The sequence below is a fragment of the Equus przewalskii genome, chromosome 4 (assembly GCF_037783145.1).
Source record: "Equus przewalskii isolate Varuska chromosome 4, EquPr2, whole genome shotgun sequence".
Lineage (NCBI taxonomy): Eukaryota > Metazoa > Chordata > Mammalia > Perissodactyla > Equidae > Equus > Equus przewalskii.
Genome location: NC_091834.1, coordinates 16,907,248 through 16,928,031, shown reverse-complemented (window position 1 = coordinate 16,928,031; position 20,784 = coordinate 16,907,248). Strand labels below are relative to the sequence as shown.

At 38.0% G+C, this 20,784-nt stretch overlaps 1 long non-coding RNA gene across 1 annotated transcript in view; it reads right to left on the bottom strand.

Moving 5' to 3' along the window:
- The window catches only part of LOC139083105 (uncharacterized), a 30,433-nt gene extending 17,509 nt beyond the window's left edge, over window positions 1-12,924 (bottom strand). The window contains exon 1 of the long non-coding RNA XR_011539674.1: window positions 12,782-12,924. This is a non-coding gene — a long non-coding RNA (uncharacterized lncRNA). The remainder of the gene's footprint in view (window positions 1-12,781) is intronic.
- Window positions 12,925-20,784: the final 7,860 nt, after the last annotated feature.

The following is a 20,784-nucleotide window of genomic DNA, read 5'->3' as shown; positions in this document are numbered from 1 at the left end:
AAATCATGGGAAGCCCCTGGGGGGGTTGGAGCTAAGATATGACATCATCCAGCTTTGTAATTAGACTTAAGTTCAGTGGCCAAGGGCACATTTATTTAGATCTTGATTCACATTAAACTCAGACCCAAGGGTCTATTTTGCAATGCACAGCGCTACAGCAGGAGCTCTTCATTATTGTCTTAAATCTTGGGTCATGCTCAAAGAGCTCATCAATGGTGATCTGTACACACTTGCTTACTTTTAACTTTCTATTTTGAAACAATTATAATTTTACAAGAAATTGTTGAAAATTCTACAAGGAGGTCCTGTGTGCCCTTCACCCAATTTCTAACAGTGGTAACATCTTGCATAACCAGAGCTGAATATCAAAATACAGAACTCCCTCGACTTCCATCCAGGTTGCTCTCTGCGGCCCACTTAGCGACAAGTCCTAGTCCATGAATGTACGACCACAGAGTCTTTAACCATTCCTGTTGAAAGACCATGGATTGTTTCCAGCTTAGGCTATGGTCAATAAAGCTGCTGTGCACACTTGTGTACAGGTTTTGTGGGAACATGAGTTCATGTTTCTTTGGGATAAACGCCCAAGATTACAATTGTTGGGTTTTACAGTAGTTGCATGTCTAGTTTTATAAGAAACTGCCAAACTGTTTTTTCCAGACGTTTGGTTGTTTGTAATTTCCAAGAAATGGTCCATTTCTTTTCAATTTGTAGAGTTAACAGCTGCTTGCCATTTTTCCTTTAATTGCTCCAGGATCTACTGTGATATCTCCTGCTCCATTCCTGCTATTGGTGATTCGTGCCTTTTCCCTTTTTATTATTTTCAGTCTTGTTAGAGGTATGTAAATTTTATTCATTTTTCTTGAAAAATCAGCTGCTTCTTTCATTGATCTTCTCTATTGTTTTGCATTTTTCAATTTTGTTGAGTTCTGCTCTATATCATTTCTGTCCTTCTACTCACTTGATTTGCTCTTCTCTTTCTAGTTTCTTCTGATAAAAACTTAGGTTATTGACTTAGTTCCTGTTTTCATTTCTAACATAAGCATTAACAAAATCGATTTTATTTTCAGTACTGCTTTAGCCGTGAGTCACAAATGCTTTCTCTATCATGTGTTCATTTTTATTCAGTTCTATGTATTTTTAAAATTTCCCTTGACATTTCCTCTTTGATCCATAGGTTATTTAAAAGTGTGTTGATTAGTTTACAGGTTTTTGGAGATTTCCCTTTCATCTTTCCATTATTGATTTCTAGTTTGAATCCATTGTGGTCAGAAGATGCATCTGTATTATTTCAATCCTTTTAAATTTGTTGAGGGTTGTTATATGACCCAGGATGTGGTCTATCTTAGTGAATTTTCCATGGGCACTTTGGAAAAAAAAAAAAAAGGCATATTCTGCTATTGTTGGGTGGAGCACTCTATATATGTCAATTAGGTCCTGTTGGTGGATTGTGTTGTCCAGATCTTCTACATTCTTGCTGATTTTCTGTCTAGTAGTTCTGTCAATTGCAGAAAGGAGGTGCTGAAGTCTACACCTGTAATTGTGGATATGTCTATTTCTTCTTTAAGGATAGTTTTGCCAGATATCAAATATGCAGTTGACAGCTTTTGCTTTCAGCACTTGAAAAATATTTTGCCACTTCTTTCCGCCTTCATGGTTTCAGATAAGATACCTACTGTCATTCAAATTGGGTCCCCCTATGAGTATTTGCTGTTTTTCTCTGGTTGCTTTTAAGATTTTTTTCTTTGCTTTTGTTTTCAGAATTTTAATTATGTTGTGCCTTGGCATGCTTTTCTCTTGATTTATCTTTTTTTAGAGAATGTTCACCTTCTTGGATCTGTAGGCTTATATCTTCTGCCAGTTTGGCAAGTTGCCAGCCATTATTTCTTCAAATACTCTTTTGGCCCCTCTCACTTTCTTCTTTCTTTGTGGGACTCTAAAGGTACCAATGGTAGGTCTTGTATTACTGTCCCATACATCCCTGAGCTTCTGATCATTTATTTTTCAGTCTCTTTTCTCTCCATGTTCAGACTGGGTCAATTCTATTGATCGATTTTGAAGTTTGCCAGTTCTCTTCTCTTTCATCTCCACACTACTACTGAGCCTATCTATCAAATTTCTTATTTTTTATTGTTATTGTATTTTTCAATTCTACAATTTCACTTGGTTATTTTCTATGAATCAAAAAATAAGCTCTTGTGTCATTTTTGTCTGCTGCACATATCTAGTGACCCTGGGGCTCCTCACATCCCTGTCTGTATTGCCAGGAGAAGCAGAAGAGGTTTCCCTAGGCTGAATTCCAGGTGTCTTTCAGTGGGGGAGAGCTGCAGAGGTGCCTTTGGGTAGGATCAGAGAGTCTAGAGTCCTGGGAAGAAGGCTTCTCAGGCTGGCTACCTTATTGTGGCTGTGGCCCTTTTTCTGACTACTCCTGCCTGACTGGGTGTTCTGGTCAGGGAGAGGAGTCTCAGGTCTGAGGAAACAAAACGGCTTCCTGGACTGGGTGCTCGCTGTAGGTGAGTCTCACCTTCCAACTATACTATAGACTACCAGAGGGGAGCCTCAGGCCCAGTGGGGAAGGAGCACCTCCCCTGGCTACTTATTTCTGGTGGGAACCCCAATCAGTTCCCTAACCGGTGGCATAAATCTGGCCTGATGTTGTATAATGGACACAAATTCCTTCCATGAGCAACAAGTCTTCCTAGGCTGCCTTTCGTTTCTATGTTGGGGATCAGAAAATGCTGAGTGGGGGTGGTCTTCCTCTTTTGGGTGAAGGGACACAGACACACTGCCATTGTCATCTTCTTCCTGTCCTAAGGTCCAAAAACCAGCTTGCCTCCTTACCACCTTCCAGAGTTCTACTTTGGCTGCTGTGCCATTTCTAGGATTTCTAGTAGTGCATAGCAGGAATACAGGGGAAACAGGTCTACTCTCTCTTCTCTGGTCTGTAATTCCCTCATCCCACAAGTTTTGATATGTTTTGCATTTGTTTATACTCAGTTCTATGTTTTTTTTTTTCTTTCCTTTGAGACTTCTTCTTTGACCCATGGTTAGTTAGAAGTGTGTCACTAAATTTACAGGTGTTTGGATATTTTACTGTTGCCTCTCTGTTGTTGATTTCTAAGAATCTGATTCTATTACAGTCAGAGAACACACCCTGTATAGTTTCAATTCTTTTAAAATTGTGTTGTTGTTATTGTTGTTTCTAATGACCAGAATATGGTCTAGATTGATGAGATTTGTCATGGGGGCTTGAAAAGAATGTGTATTCTGCTGTTTCTGAGTGGAGTATTCTATACACGTCCCTTCAATCCCATTGATTGGTGGTGGCATGCAGTTCTATATTCTCGCTAATTTTCTGTCCATCAGTTCTACCAATAGCTGAGAGTGAAGTGTTTAAATCACCAAATATAATTTTGGTTTTCTTTCTTTTTATTTTTAGCTCTATCAGTTTTTATTCATGCGTTTTGAAGCTTTAAACAGAACTCTTTCACTAAAGGATGGGGAAAGAGTACCAGTCACAGTAACTCAAGTGCAATAAAAAGTCCTTCCATAATTTTTTCAGCTGTAAGAGACAGAGATTGTGAAATTTCAAAGCAAGGTCCTATAAATTTATTGCTTCACTCTTGTCCATGGACATAAAAGTGCATTTGCTGAGAATCATTACCAGAATCAAAACCACATATTAGTTAATTAAGTCTAACTCTACAGACATGTAAAATTGACTGAAGAATAAATGGGAAGACATGAGTAGACATATTTGAAAATTTAAAAAATTACATTTGATTGTTAAAATGTATAATATGGATTCATCAGAAGCTGATGAACCAAATTAATTTTAATTTTTCTTTCCCAAAAAGTAAGTCTGGAAGTAAGCAGTCTATGGCTTGAATGAAGGTACTCTTTCCATTAGTAGTCCAGACTCCTTTTGTCCTGTGATGGGTCTTTTATTACAGGTCTTCCCAACCTATCTGATGACGCAACACAGATACTCAAAACTCAAGCCGACTTTGCAGGCTAGAAGAAGGAGGAAAGGTGGCAAAGGAGAAATAAGTGTTCTAAGCTTGTTGTCCACATGAAACAAAATAGAAATGAATTCCTATGGAAAAAATAATAATATTCAAATCCAATTGGGCTAATAATTTAAATGTGAAAGAAAAACTTTGAAACGTTTAGAAGGAAATGTGGGAATATATCATTATGCACCACAAATCAGCAAAGAATTTCTAAAACAATACGCAAAAGTTTCTAAGAACAAAATAAAGAATTGGTTGATTCAATCACATTAAAATTATGGTTTGTTCATCAAAAAACAGTGTAAAGCAAGTTAAAATAGGATAAAGGTAAAAACAGGATTTCTAGGAAGATGTCAGCATAGGCAGACTCTGAATTCACCTCCTCCCATGGACATAACAAATTTACAACTACCCTTGGAACAACTGTCCCTGAGAGAGAACCAGAAACTGGATAAAAAGAATCCCCAAACAAGGGACAGTGCTAAGGTGGAAGAGGCAGAAATACCTTTCTGGAGAGGAAAAAGCCACACTCTAGCCATGGCACTTCACAGCTGGGAGCAATGTTAAGGCACACAGGGGATCTCCCTCACCACCCAATGTGTGAAACAATTGTGTGCTGCCACGCCTGTGGCTGGTCCACCCAGCAGCACTACTGTGAGAGTTGACAACAGCCTTGCAAGTTGGAGGCCTACAGCAATTGTGAGCCCCTGAGACTAGCAGCTAGCCATGCTGGGAGCCTACTCACTTAACAGAAAAATTGCAGCTGAAGTGTGTTATTAGACTTTTCAGCCAACTGTGCTGCCCCCCCCCCCGCCCCCGCCCCCCCCCCCCCCCCCGCGCCCCCGCCCAATAAAGTGATTGAAGGAAAATTATCAGCTGCACACAGTTGAGCCTTACAACCAGCTAGCCTAGCCTTACATGCTTAGACTCCCCATGCATCTGCAGTAAGAGCAACTCCACTACAACAGAAGGACATATGTAGCCCACACAGGGAATACGCCTGGAACGTTTGGAACTTGTTATGAGAGGGAAGCACATTGCTGGGCCTCATAAGGCCTCTCTTACATAAGACCACTTCTCCAAGATTGGAAGATGTATCAGACCTACCTAATATGTAGATATAAGCACAGAGAAAGAGGCAAAATGAGGAGACAAAGGAATATGTTACAAATAAGGGAACAGGGCAAATCCTCAGAAAAACAACTAAATGAAACAGAGATAAACGATCTACCTGATAAAGACTACAACTAGTAGTCTTAAGGATGCCCACTGATCTTAGGAGAAGAATGGATGAACATAGTGAGAACTTCAACAAAGAATTGGAAAACATAAAAAAGAACCAATCAGGGGCTGGCTCAGTAGGATAATGGTTAAGTTCAGTGTGCTCCACTTTGGTGACCCAGGTTCACAGGTTCATATCCTGGGCATGAACCTACAACACTTGGCAGGCATGCTGTGGTGGCAACCCACATATAAAGTGGAGGAATATTGGCACAGATGTCAGCTCAGGACTAATCTTCCTCAAGCAAAAAAAAAAAAAAGTACCAATCAAAACAGAAGAATACAATAATGGAAATGAAAAATTCACTAGAGGGAATAAATCTCAGAGTAGGTGATACAGAAGAACAGATCAGTGAGCTGGATGAAAGACTAGAGGAAATCACCGAAGGTGAACAGAAAAAAAAAAAAGAGAATTAAAAAGAAAGAGGACAATCTAAAGGACCTCTGGGACATCAAATGCATTAACATCTGTATTATAGGTGCCTCAAAAGGAGAAGAGAGGGAGAAAGAGGCAGAGAATATATTCAAAGAAATAATAGCTGAAAACTTTCCTAACCTGAGGAAAGAAACAGACATCCACATACAGGAAGCACAGAGAGCACCAAACAAGATAAACCCAAAGAGACCCACACCAAGACATGTTTAATTAAAAAGTCAAGAATTAAAGATAAAGAGAGAATCCTAAAAGCTGCAAGAGAAAGGCAACAAGTCACATACAAAGGAAACCCTATAAGGCTATCAGCTGACTTCTCAGCAGAAACCTTACAGGCTAGAAGAGAGTGGCATGATATATTTAAAATGCTGAAGGAAAAAACCTACAGCTAAGAATACCCTCCCTGGCAAGGTTGTCATTCAGAATGGAAGGAGAGCTAAAGAGTTTTCCAGACAAGCAAAAACTAAAGGAGTTTATCAACAAAAAAGCAATATTACAAGAAATATTAAAGGGACTGATTTAACTGAAAAAGAAAAGACCACAAATAGGAATAAGAAAATCATCAAAAAAAGTAAAATCACCAGTAAGGGCAAATATACAGTAAAGGTAGGAGACCAACGACCTATGACGATAATATGAAGGTCAAAGAAAAAAGTACTAATGTACAATATGTGCCACAAAACAAGTCTCAATAAATTTAAGAAGATTGAAATAATACCAAGTATCTTTTCTGACCACACCAGTATGAAACTAGAAATCAGGCATAGGAAGAAAACTGGAAAAACCACAAATATGTGGAGATTTAAAAAAATGCTACTGAACAACTATGGGGTCAACAAAGAAATCAAAGAAGAAATAAAAACATACCTGGAGACAAATGAAAATGAAAATATGACATGCCAAAATCTATGGGATACAGCAAAAGCAGTTCTAAGAGGTAAGTTTATGGCAATACAGGTCTACCTCAACAAACAAGAAAAATCTCAAATAAACAACCTAACAGGGCACCTAAAGGAACTAGAAAAAGAAGAACAAGCAAAGCCCAACATTGGTAGAAGGAAGGAGATAATAAAAATTAGAGCAGAAATAAATGAAATAGAGACTAAAGAAAAATAGAAAAAAATCAATGAGACTAAGAGCTGATTCTTTGAAGAGAAACAAAACTGACAAACCTTTGTCTAGAGTCACCAAAAACAAAGAGAGAAGACTCAAATAACTAAAATCAGAAACAAAAAGGAGAAATTACAAAACAGCTCAGAAATACAGAAGATTATAAGAGAATACTATGAAAAACTATATGCCAACAAATTGGATAATCTAGAAGAAATGGATAAATTCTTATAATTATACAACCTTCCAAAAGTAAATCAAGAAGAAACAGAGAATTTGAATAGACTAATCACCAGAAAGGAGATCAAAACAGTAATCAACAACCTCTCCCAAATTAAAAGTCCAGGACCAGATTGCTTCTCTGTTGAATTCTACCAAATATTCAAAGAAGACTTAGTATCTACCCTTCTCAAACTCTTCCAAAAAATTGAAGAGATGGGGAAGCTTCCTAACTCATTCTGTGAGGCCAAGATTACCCTGCTATCAAAATCAGACAAAGTCAACACAAAAAAAGAAAATCACAGGCCAATATCACTGATGAACATTGATGCAAAAATTCTCAACAAAATGCTAGCAAATTGAATACAACAATATATTAAAAATATCACACACCGTTATCAAGAAGGATTTATTCCAGGGATGCAGGAATGGTTCAACATCCACAAATAAGTCAACAGGATACACCACATTAACAAAACGAAGAATAAAAATCACATGATCATCTCAATAGATGTAGAGAAAGCATTTGGCAAGATACAGCATTCATTTATGAAAAAAAATCTGAAGAAAATGGGTACAGAAAGAAAGTACCTCAACATAATAAATGCCATATATGACAAACCTACAGCTCATATCATACTCAACAGAGAAAAACTGAAAGCCATCCCTTTAAGACCAGGAATGAGACAAGGATGCCCACTTTTGCCACTCCTATTTAACATAGCATTGGAAAGCCTAGCCAGAGCAATCAGGCAAGTAAAAGAAGTAAGAGGGAACCAAATTGGAAGGGAAGAAGTGAAGCTGTCACTATTTGCAAGATGACATGATTTTATATATAAAAAACCCTAAAGAATCCACCAAAAAAACTATTACAAATAATAAATGAATACAGTAAAGTAGCAGGATACAAAATCAACATACAATATTCAGTTGCATTTCTATACAGTAACAACAAAGTGATAAAAAGAGAAATTAAGAATACAATCCCATTTATTATTGTAACGAAAAGAATAAAATACCTAGGAATAATTTAACCAAAGAGGTGAAATTCCTGTACACTGAAAATTATAAAACGTTGTTGAAAGAAATTGAAGAAGACACAAAGGGAAAGATATTTCATGTTTTTGCTTTGGAAGAATAAACATAGTTAAAATATCCATGCTTCCTAAAACAATCTGCAGATTCAATGCAAACCCTATCAAAGTTCCAATGACATTTTTCACAGAAATAGAACAAAGAATCCTAAAATTTATATGGAACAACAAACTACCCCAAATAGCCAAAGGAATCCTGAGAAAAAAGAACAAAGCTGGATGTATCACAATCTCTGATTTCAAAATATACTACAAAGCTATAATAATCAAAACAGCATGATACTGGCAGAAAAAAAGACACACAGATAAATAGAACAGAAGTGAGAGCTCAGAAATAAACAAAGTTATGGACAGCCAATTTTCGACAAGGGGGCCAAACACATACAATGAGGAAAGGAAAGTCTCTTCAATAAATGGTGTTTGGAAAACTAGACAGCCACATGCAAAAGAATGAAAGTAGATTATTACTTTACACCACACACAAAAATTAACTAAAAATGGATTAAAGACTTGAATGTAAGATCTGAAACCATAAAACTTCTAGAAGAAAACATAGGCAGTATGCTCTTCGACATCAGTCTTAGCAGTATCTTTTTGAATACCGTGTCTCACCCGTCAAGGGAAACAAAAGAAAAAATAAACAAATAGGACTACGTCAAACTGAAAAGCTTTTCTACAGCAAAGGAAACCATCAACTAAACAAAATACAACCTAACAATTGGGAGAAGAGATTTGCAAACCATATATCTGACAAGTGGTTAATATCCAAAATATATAAAGAACACATATAACTCAGCAACAAAGGTTAAGCAACCCAATTAAAAAATGGGCAAAGGATCTGAACAGACATTTTTCTAAAGAAGATACATAGATGGTCAACAGGCATGTGAAAAGAGGTTCAACATCACTAATTATTAAGGAAATGCATATGAAAACTACAATGAGCTATCACCTCACCCCTGTCAGAATGGCTATAATTAACATGACTGGAAACAATAAGTGTTGTAGAAGACGTGGAGAGAAGGGAACTCTCATACTGTGCCGATGGGAGTGTAAACTGGCACAGCCACTATGGAAAACAGTATGGAGTTTCCTCAGAAAATTAAGAATAGATCTACCATATGAGCCAGCTATTCCACTGCTGGGTATTTATCCAAAGAACATGAAAACACAAACACATAAAGATACATGCACCCCTATGTTCATTGCAGCACTATTCATAATAGCCAAGACTTGGAAGCAACCTAGGTGCCCATGAAGGAACGAATGGATAAAGAAGATGTGGTATGTATACACAATAGAATACTGCTCAGCTATAAAAAAAGATGAAATCTTGCCATTTGTGACATGGATGGACCTTGAGGGTATTAGACTAAGTGAAATAAATCAGATGGAGAAAGTCAAATACTGTATGATCTCACTCATAATTAGAAGATTTAAACAACAACAAACAAACGAATAGATACAGAAAGTAGATTGGTGGTTACCAGAGGGGAAAAGGGAAGGAAGGGGGGCAAAAGGGGTGACTGAGCACATGTGTATGGTGATGGATGGTAATTGGTCTTTTGATGGTGAACATGATGTAGTCTACACAGAAATTGAAATATAATGATGTACACCGGTAATTTATATAATGTTATTAACCAATGTCACCACATTAAAAAAGAAAGGAATTTCTCTGGGAGATGGATTAAGGAACAGGATGGCTTAATCAGAGGGTACACAAATAGTACATTTACTAGGTGATGCCAAACTGTCTTCTGAAGTGATTGTAAAAATTACATTTAGAGCCTCAATGGATGAGAATTTGCAGCACATCTCATTCTTGTCAGCACTTTATATTGACATCCTTCTTAATAATTGTCTGATGGTGTGAAATTGTGCCCATTGTGTTTTTAAATTGCAATACTTGATTACTAATAAAGTTAAGCATTTTCTAAAAAGAAAAAGCAAAACCATAAATTTAGCATCTAGCATATATTTTTTAAAAACCTCTTAACTGGCAAGAAAGAAAGCAAGAAAACAAGCGATCTTGTTTTAAAAATTTGTAAAATATATGAACACAAGGATTTTCCGTAAGAAATACAAATGGTGCAGAAACATATGGAAAAAAATTCAAATAAAAAAATAGGAAATTAGATAATACAAAGTGTCAGAGAGCATGTGTGTCTAAAGACCCTTATACACTACTGGAAAACCACTGGCACAACAGTGTATAGATTAACATTCACATGCTTTATGACTCAACAACTCTGTTCTCGAGTCTGTATGGTAGAGAAATATTGCTCATCTACCAGTATATTGTAAGGAATTTCATGGATTTTTTTAAATTTATTCTTTTCAGATTGTAAATTTTGGAGTTTTAAATAACCCACAGATACAAAGAATAGTATAACAATACCCAAATACTCTTTGGCCAGATTCAACTCTTCTCAACATTTGGCCACCTGTATATCATCTGACTCCCCTTTTCCTGCTTTTTTTCTTTTTACTTGTCTTTTTAGCATATCCTAGATATCGTGTGATTAAGAGTACCATTTTTTCATGACAAAACTAATGGGAATGACTCAAATATTCATGAATGGAAAACTGCAAAATTAAATTGTGGTGTAGTCACACAGCAAAATATATACGATGAAACTGAATAAACTACAGCTGTAATCAGCATTAATGAAGCTTCTAATAAAAACATTCAATTAAAAGTGAAAAATAAAGTCATTGTAGATAACATACAATATCATATTATTTTTAAAAAGCTATTAAAACTAAAAGAAGAGATGACTGTAAGACACATGAAATTCAAGACAGTCATTACTTCTGTGAGGAAAATCAGGGCTGATATGGAGATAATTTTAGTTCTTAAGGTGGCTGGTGTACTTACTGGTAGGCAGCATGTTGCTATAAAATTTAGATGAGAGATGCTAGTACGTGGGGGAGGATATGAGCTCAATTACAACATGGACAAAAATTGGAGCAATTAGGATACATGTGTAGGAAAATGACCAAAAAAGGGCCATGTGGGTAAATAATAATAAACCATGTATTTTTTCATTAGAAATATTTTAAGGCTCCTTAAATTATCCATATATACTAACAATGGAATTCCACTGGAACATGTTACTATATAAAGTGATTGTGAAATTCATCAGGGAGAAAAAAGTATAAAACCATCCCTGAAAATATTTTAAAAAGATCAGTGTGAGCTTAGCATTTCATATAATGAGAGGCATTGTAAAATTATAATAATTAAAAGGGAGGCAAATGAGTGAAAAAAGAAGTGATTTTCAGGAAATACACTAGTGCCTGTTTAAAAACGTTAATGTAAGATTAAGGCAGCATTACAAATACAGAAGGAAAAGATAGACTATCAGGAAACTGGACAACTAATGGTACTACCACTTGCTAAAATAAATTGGTTAATTTATAGTTAAAATTTGATTGGAACGCATTAGAAGATAAACATATTTTAAAGAAAATTGTCATTTTTTCCCCCTTAGGAAGACTGGCCTTGAGCTAACATCTGTTGCCAATATTCGTCTTTTGTTTTCTCCTCCCTAAAGCCCCAGACCACAGTTGTATATCCTAGTTGTATGTCATTCTAGTTCTGCTATGTGGGATGTCACCACAGCATGGCTTGATGAGCAATGTGTAGATCCGCACCCAGTACCTGAAATGGTGAACCCCAGGCTGGCAAAGCAGTGTGCATGAACTTAACCACTTGGCCAAGGGGCTGGCCCCAGAAAATAGTCATTTTTAAGGCAGAAAAAATCTGCTTGAGAAAGATGATAGACATTAGAATTAAGTAAATTAAAAAATGGTACACTCATTTTGACAAACAATTAAAATACAGATGGTCTAAAAGTATTAATATTCTTGAACAAACAACTCTTCCAAATTAGAAATTAAAATTGTTCTCAGGGGTTGGCCTGGTGGCATAGTGGTTAAGGTCCCATGCTCCGCTTCAGCTGCCTGGGGTTCACAGGTTCAGATCCCAGGTGCAGACCTACACACTGCTCATCAAGCCATGCTGTGGCAGCATCCTACATACAAAAAATAAAGAAGATTGGCACACATGTTAGCCCAGGGACTATGTTCCTCAAGCAAAAAGAGGAAGATTGGCAACAGATGTTAGTTCAGGGACAATCTTCCTCACCAAAAGAAAAAAAAAGTTCTCAGAAGTAACTGAACAGATTATGAAATGGCAAATCATTCAAGGAGAGAGAGAAAAAGTGAACAACAAGAACAAAAAAAGGAAAAAAATGAACCCTCCTGTAATAAAAGAAATACACGTCTAGGCAAATTAAGAGAACATTTTTGATGTCCTACTTGGCAAATTGTGTGAGTCTATTCTAGTCGATCCCCACTATTTTCATGGGAAGAAAGATGGACAATTTGTTGCACTGCTAGCAGGAATGAAAATTAATACAAATTTCCTGGAGAACAACTCAGTCCCATTTTCAAAAACTTAGAAACATACATTTAATTTAGACAGAGCCACTCCATTTTTGCAATTAATAGTTATGTTAATACAGAAGGAAAAGAGAGTCTAACTAAGGATTTGCAGAGCATGGGGACTGGGAAAACTACTCTGGAGGAAGCACATGGATGTTCATTTCAGTTCTGCTACCTACCGTCTGTGAGAACTCCGTGTCTCAAGTTTCCTCCACCTAATGTGGGGGTGTCAGTCATACGACCTTATTGGGCTGCATGGGGAGTGTGGACGCAGTGAGCCGGCAGCCTGGGGCAGAGCGAAGCGGACCCATGTGAGCTGTTCTTGCTTGTTATCGACTGGCTCTCTGTACACAGGTGAGTGATTGTAAACAACGTCAGTGGCCGACAGTGAGAATGGGAACCAGCAAACCATGCATGGAATGCTGTGCAGCGAGTTTAAAATGTGATTCCAGAACTACGCTTAGTGACACAGAACTTGGTTTGTGCTATGGTTTTGAGTAAAAACACCATTTTAGTGAAGAAGAAAACTCAAGTCTGAGAGATGATATACCAAAATAGTAATGGTGGTGTCAAAAATCCAGAAGTAGCGAGATTAAAACCAGCAAGTCAGTAAATATTATTTAGTAAGAGTTCCTCAAGCCTATAAGAACAGCTCACAAACTGGGAGCTTTCAAGTTTAAAACCGATAGGAAGCTTAGGGTCATGACTTTACAGGATGGCTGATCAAGTGAAAACGAGGAATTTTAACCTTTACAATGACTGGTTCTTACAATGGGGGTTTCCAGACGACAGGGGGTTAGTTTAAAATGATTATCTTATACCACTTTTAGGAAGATGAGACGTTTCTTTTATAATATCAGAGGCAGTTACAAGAAATAATCTAAGTTTTGTTTATGTTCATCAAATAAACTATTTTGCTTATATGGCTTCAATGGTTTTGTCTGCTTAGGGAATTCTCAATCCGGTCTCCATTTCGTATTTAATTTTAACGGTGGCTACCTTGGGGTGGTGGCATTGTGGGTGGGTTTTTTTTTTTCTTCATTTGCTTCTCTGTATTTTCTCAATTTTACCTAATAGATAGGCTTTATTTGTCCAAGTAAGTGATCACATTCAATGCACTCTGTTCTTAATCTTCACAATGACTCTATGGTTAGTCACCACTATATTCTCATTTTTATTGGTGGAGACGCACTTGCCTTGGTGATTACACCCTGGTGGGGGCAGAGCTGGGACTCAATGCTTCCGCACTTCTTCCATGGTTGTATAAACCAGCAAGGTCTGGTTGTCCTGGGAAAATATAGAATCCAGGAAAATGTAAAAGTAAGAGTGAGAGTGGCAAAGCAATGCTTCTATCTCCAGCTTTCAGAAAATAGTGGATCCTATGGCGGGTAAGCCCAGCATGATTCATTTTCAAATATTGGGCAATTGAGTCTAGTTGGACAAAAAACGATCCAGAATCCTTGTGGCAAACAGCCACGACATGCCAGCCAAGCACAGGCACACTAACCCCACGCCCTGTACTGAGACCTGTTCACGATGATTTGGAGGATTTGACTAACTCTTATGCAGCCTCTTAATCTGCTGGATGTTCATAGTGGCCCAAATTAATTACCAATTCATTCAGTAAGAGTCTACAGGGCCTCTAGTTTATGTCAGGCCCTGGGCCAGGTACTGTGCATAAGAAACAAGTAATGCCTCTTTCTCTAGCCCTGAGGAGTCTCCTGCTTAGTGAAGGCCAATAGCATGTAGTGCACTTAAATCACTGCAAAAGGATGCAGGATCATATTGCAGCATATGTCTCAGGTGCAACGACTGCAGGGAAGGGCGTGGAATGCAGTCAGGGAAACATGGGGAAAGCATTCCAGGGTGACATGCTCTCTTCTTGATCAATGCAGAAGAAGAATGAGCATTTTCAGTGTTTCTACTATGCACACAAGGTTAGTCCCAAACTCAGCATGCTCATGCCTATGCTCCTCATCTTTTTCACCCTGTGCCCCAGGGCTCCTCACATGTCCACCTCTCACATGCTCACAACCCAGCCTCCACTCCTATTTACCAAGCTGTTTGAACAGCTCCTGAGCTGCTCCTTCTGTTTCTGGTCTCCCCACTGCTTGCTTATGATGTGCTCACCAGCCAGAGAATTTCCCTCCCAAGGTTCTCATGCCGACACGTCTTCGCTTATTGTCTGATGCCTCCTGCCTTCCAGGGCTGCAGGAATACCTGGAGTTTTTAGCCTGCAGGCCAAAGTGTTCACATTCAGGTCTCAATCAATCCTCCCAGTTTCAGGACAGGAACTCTCCTACTAACACCTGGACTTTTGTCGTCCTTAGCTACATCCTGTTCCCTGAATCTATCAGGTCGAAATCTCCCATGTCGATAGATATGCTGGTCCTTCTTAAAGGCTCCTACCATCTCTTCCTGGCAAATTTCTAATTATCCTCTAAGAAAGACCCCCCAGGTAGTGGTCTGTGATGCTCCGTGACATATACCACCTGTACTGCTACAATTCATTTGTGTTTCTAACTCCTCAGTCAAGCATCATCTTCCAAAGCACAAAGGCATCACCAATCTTTATGTTGTAGGTGGCTAAAATAGTTTTGTGCATTTGGAAGGCACTTAATAATCGTTTATTGGCTTTGAATCATGAATACCTTCCAAGACTGAAGCAAACGCTTATTCAATAACTGCATTGGGGGGAACTTCTTGCCATTCGAAGAAAAAAAATGGGGCAGATAACATATGGCTCCTCAAACAAAACTAAATGCCAGATAGATTAAGACCTTGCATGTACAAATATTTTAAAATGCAAGAACACGAGGTTGGCAAACCTTTTTTTTAAAACTGAGTGTGGAGATGATGCTCCTAAGCATAAAACAAACCTGGATATCATAAAGGAAGAGATAGATACATATGACTGCAGAATATTTCCACATTTCAGTTCTGTTAAAACTACTGTACAAAAGTCAAATGACAGCCAGAAAAAATTTACAACACAAATGATAGAAAAGAGTTAATAATGCCTTACATATCAATAAGTAAAAGATAAACAATTAAGACAATTGACAGAAAAATACATTTAAATGACCAAGACCCCTATAGGATGGTGCTCAAGGTCATTTACAGTGAGAAGAATGCAAAGTGAACAAGTGTCCATTCCCCACCTAGGGCATCTGCATGGACCACGAGAGCAGAGTTTTGTTTGAGTGAGGGGAACAGGCATAGTCACATACTGTTGGTGGAAATTCGAGTTCATACAATTTTTTGGAGGAAATTCGAATTCATGCAATTTTTTTTTGAGGATAATTCAGCAATCTGTACCAGAATCTTAATGTTAATGCTGTTTGATCCAACTTTTAAAATTTATCCTCCAGATACACTTGCATAAGTGTACATGGATATCAATCTCAGACTATTTTACAATAGTAAAAACTGGAAACAATCTACACGGCCATTGACAGAGAACCAGTTACTTAACACAAAGCCATCCACATAGCTGAATACTATGCAGCTGTTCAAAATTAGGAGGAGAATCTACTGATACTGTTATGGAAATATGTCCAAGATACATTGTTAAGGGTGAAAAAAGACTGTAAATAGTAAGACCATATATATGCAAAAATATACGTGACATAAATACAAATCTATGCTTGTATTTGCACCACAAATTTCTAAGGTTGACAAGGAACTTAATAAAGTTTACATCGGGAGATAGGCTTTTGCTTTTGACCATATGCCCATTCTGTGCCATTTGATTAATTCATTATTTTTATATTTTTGTATGTATAGAATCTATTTTGTATTTTTCACCAGAACAAGTCAATACAAAGAAGAGAAGCATAGTTGCCCCAGCACCGGGTCAGCCGGGAGATCCACATGTGCTTGGATGTTGTACTTGCCTCATTTCCCATTCTCCTCTTCTCCAGATGCTCATTTCTCTCCTGTTTTCCTGATTACTCTCAAATTATAAAAGACATTCATACAAACACTTTGACAAAATTAACCAAGTTATCAAGAGTTTTCCTCCCATCTATCACCAGCTCAGTAGTGAGCTAACCATGTGCTAATTTTTTTTCACATTAGTTCAAGCAGTTTAGAAGAAAATTTTAGTATAGCAGGAATTGGTGATAAACTTTGTTCAGTCAGGTGATTGACCAAGGGACGTATCTCTTTCTAGTAAACTTTGTCACCAAAAGCAGAGATAGTTGGACCTTTTTAGTTTTTCTACTGCAAGAACGTTATACCTATGACTTAAACATTTATGTCTTAGAAAAACTTTCTAAGAGCTATTATTTGTTGTGTCATAGAATGTCCCTACCAGGTATACAAACACAATACTTTCCTTTTAGAATTTAATGCTAGGAATAACTTATTGGGCACAGACTTAGATTCATTTTTCTTCTTAATAAGACCGTGAGAAGTGTTTGAGTGATACTGTTTTCCTTTTATCTTGGCTATGAAGATGCCCAGAAGTGGTCAGTTTGATGTCCAATTATCATAGCAATATTTCAAAGTAACTGATGTATTTATATCTCTTCCTTCTCCATGATTTTTGACTTTTTAATTTTAACCATATTGCACATATATCTTAATGTAAGCCACTTCAGGTCCTTTTGAATATCTGCAAGTCATTTATATTAAGGAAATAAAGATAAGATCATGTACCCTAAAGAAGGTTAGTTAAATCTTATAATCCAGAGTTTTAGATTGCAGATGGGGAACAGGGGAGAGGGGGTCAATTTCATTACACCGTGTCTTCTTTTTTTGAACTGGAGACATTACAAAACTCATTCTTTTTACTATTTCGGCACATCTGCTTCACATTCGGGCCCAAACCAAGAAGAACAAGGAGCATGAGTATTAAAAACACACAAAAAAACTACATAAACATTTTCAGAAGATTACAAAAGAAAGGTACAGATTAGGGTCAAGTAACTTATTCCCTTCCAGGGGATTTACTTATTTGTAATTTAACACAGTTTCTCAGCTTAAATGTTCTATTTTAGTTATACTGGTTAAAATAAAAACAAAAACCTTAGCCTGCGGCTTTATAAGAAATTTACTTCAATATAATGCTCTTATGGATAGCATCCTAAAACCTCAGTCCAAAACAAAGTTTCATAATGGTGCTTTGCTGTTTATAAACACACACACACACACACACACACACACAGCAGGATGGGAGAGAGGCAAAAAAGTCACGTGTTCAGTTTGTCATACGATGGAACAAGAAGGAAAAATGAGATTTTGAGGATTGACAGAGGTGGTTTGAGTCAGACTGCACAAAAACTTGTCTCTAATATTTGAAACTCTAACAGAGAAATAGGGCACAGGCTTCCGTGGAGCAGAACTAAGAGGAGTGGTTGAAAAGTTAGAGAAAAATCTGTAACCTAATAAAACATAAACCTCATAATCTTTAAAACTACTCAAAACAGGAATGGATTGCCTGTTACTTGTTATGTGGGTCTTTATTCTGACCAATGAAAGACCACTCCTAGATCTGGCCTGGTGGCACAGTGGTTAGGTTCACATGCTCAGCTTTGGCGGCCCGGGGTTCACCTCTTCTGATCCTAGGCACAGACCTACACACCACTCATCAAGCCAGGCCATGGCAGCATCCCACATAGAAGAACTAGAAGGATGTACAACTAAAATATACAATTATGTACTGGGGTTTTGGGGAGAAAAATAAAAGAGGAATATTGGCAACAGATGTTAGCTCAGGGCCAATCTTCCTCACCAAGAAAAAAAAAAGAGAGAGAGAGAGACCTTACATAACACTTGACTTAAAAAAAAAAAAGAAGAAGGAAAGAAAGACCACTTCTAAGGAGCCCCGTGGAGAAGAAAACACAATGAATAGAAAGTTCGTGGATCGCATGACCCTGAAGTATCCTTACATTCCAGAATTCTGTCATCAATTAACTTAGATGCTAACAATTCATTGCTCAACATCAAACATAATCAAGTCTCCCCGGACTTGAGTCATGATTTGACATAATGAAGCAGGAGATGGATGACTATCACATTCGACAAAGGATGAGACTAAAGTTCAGAGTGAAGTGGTTTGCTGCCAGACAACTGTCTAGTGGCAAGAATCATACTAAAAGTAGGCATTTATGAATCAGTCCTTGGGCCTTGTTCTATGAGTGACAATTGTGTCATCCCAAGAAAACCCTTTTAGTTAGAGACGGGAAAACTGCAGCTCTAACAACAATCTCAGAGATACCATTACTATTCTCATTTTATAGATGAGAAAGCCAAAGCCCAGAGAATAAGTAGTTGAAGCAGATTAAAACTCAGAGAGTCTAGCTTTAGAGTTTACCCTCTATGCCAGAACGCCAATCTAATAACACCCCATAGGCGACTCTTTTCCCTGTACCCACTGCCTCCTGGATGAGCTCTGCCTGTGTCTGAAAGGACACCTGTGCATGACAGCCTGTTCTCAGTTCAGCTTCTCTAATCAGGGGGCAAGAATGGACTCTATTTCAAATATTGTTTTCATTGGAGACTCCAGTCTTCATCTTTATCTATATATTTGCATTATCTTTGAATCCAGGCAGTGGGTAAACCACTTCTGAAAGCAAATATTTAATAATTTATGGAAATACAAAATATTGATTTCTAAAAAACTCCAAATTCAAAGAAAGAAAAGAAGAAAGGAAGGAAAAGAGGGAGGAAGGAAGGATGGAGGGAAGGAAGAAAGGACAAAAAGAAGGAGAAAACATGCAAGGACTTAATTAGACTATCCACAATATTTTCCGAGAGAAGTAGAATGAGACAAGTACTTAACAAAATTAGGTACAGAACTAAAAGGCCCTCACAGAATTGTGTGATTTAATAGTTTCCAAGTTCTGGGGTGATTGCTTTTGATTTAAATTGTGAAAGATCTTTCTTTAAATAAAGTCTAATGAGAAGCCCCTAAATCCTGGGGCCGTGAACTGGAGGTTGTCAGTGGAGGCATGTAGAGGTGGGTCCTACAGCGCCTCTGAATAAAACTTACTCTGAAGATGTCATTCAGAAGAGCGGTGGTGTGAAATCACTATCGACTGAATAATGAGGCCTGTCGGAAGGAAGCACTTGCTGGATGCTACCTGCCCAGGTATGAGTCAAGCTCTATCAGGGGATACGACCCCACCTAGATGAGGAGAAAGTCCTGAGGACCCCTCTGTCTCCAGCCATACCTCGTGTAGAGGGAGACAGGCACCTTGAGATTCTCAGACTGTGTTGGCTGGGAGCCGGGTATGTAACTAGACCACAAGGAGACTGGGAATGAGTAGGGACCTTCCCGTTGCTCACAGACCTTGGCCTCTTGGCTGTGCCTCCTGGTCTTCATGCCCAGAAAGACAGCTTCTCTAGAGGAAGTCACTTGGCATAGGTAAGACAGGGGATGTTTTTCATCTCTACCCTCAGGAATCATGGAGAAAAGGGAGCCATGAGAGGGACTTCTGGGCACTATCTAAGAGAGGGAGCCAGCCACTGGCAAGAACCCGTAGCCTGTGGATCTCCAGAGGCCCAGACCCACTTCTCAAGTTACCAGGTTCCCTCCTCTTTCCTGGTGTCAATAGACTGATAAGTATTACAGTGATAAAGACCTTATTCACTAAAGGATCCTGAGCTTACATCCAGGGACAGTAAAAATGGAGGTACCAGGGGAAAAGTATTCAAGTCTGCCCCACCCCAGAAAGCTAGAAACTCCAATAGCAGGTCAGACTTGAAACTCAGAAAACTTAGGGAGGATGAGCTCAATCATGTACCCTGGGGTAGAGAAAACAGAGCTGTTGGGAAGCCAGGTCAGCACAGAGAAGTTAATCCTGAAATAACAAAAAACCCAAAGTGTAATACTGACTCATGATGTGGATATCACACATGGTGATATGATGAGTTTCTAGGATGCAGATATTTTAGAGTAATTGTCTTTCTTTTAGGTTTAGTAGAATAGTGGTGCCCGGGGGTTAAGCAATGGGTTATTTGTATAAAAACACACATTTGGGTTGCGATATCTCATTGGTATCCATTATTATCTACTATTACCTAATAGTAAAGCTATTATTATTATAGATAAGAAGACAGTTCAATTCAATAACACATATATTGCCTACTTCTTGGAAAACAAACTTAGGGGTGAGTGCGAAGAAATGAAGTTCCTAAGGGTTGACAGAGTGTTTGAAATGAGGTGGGATGGGAG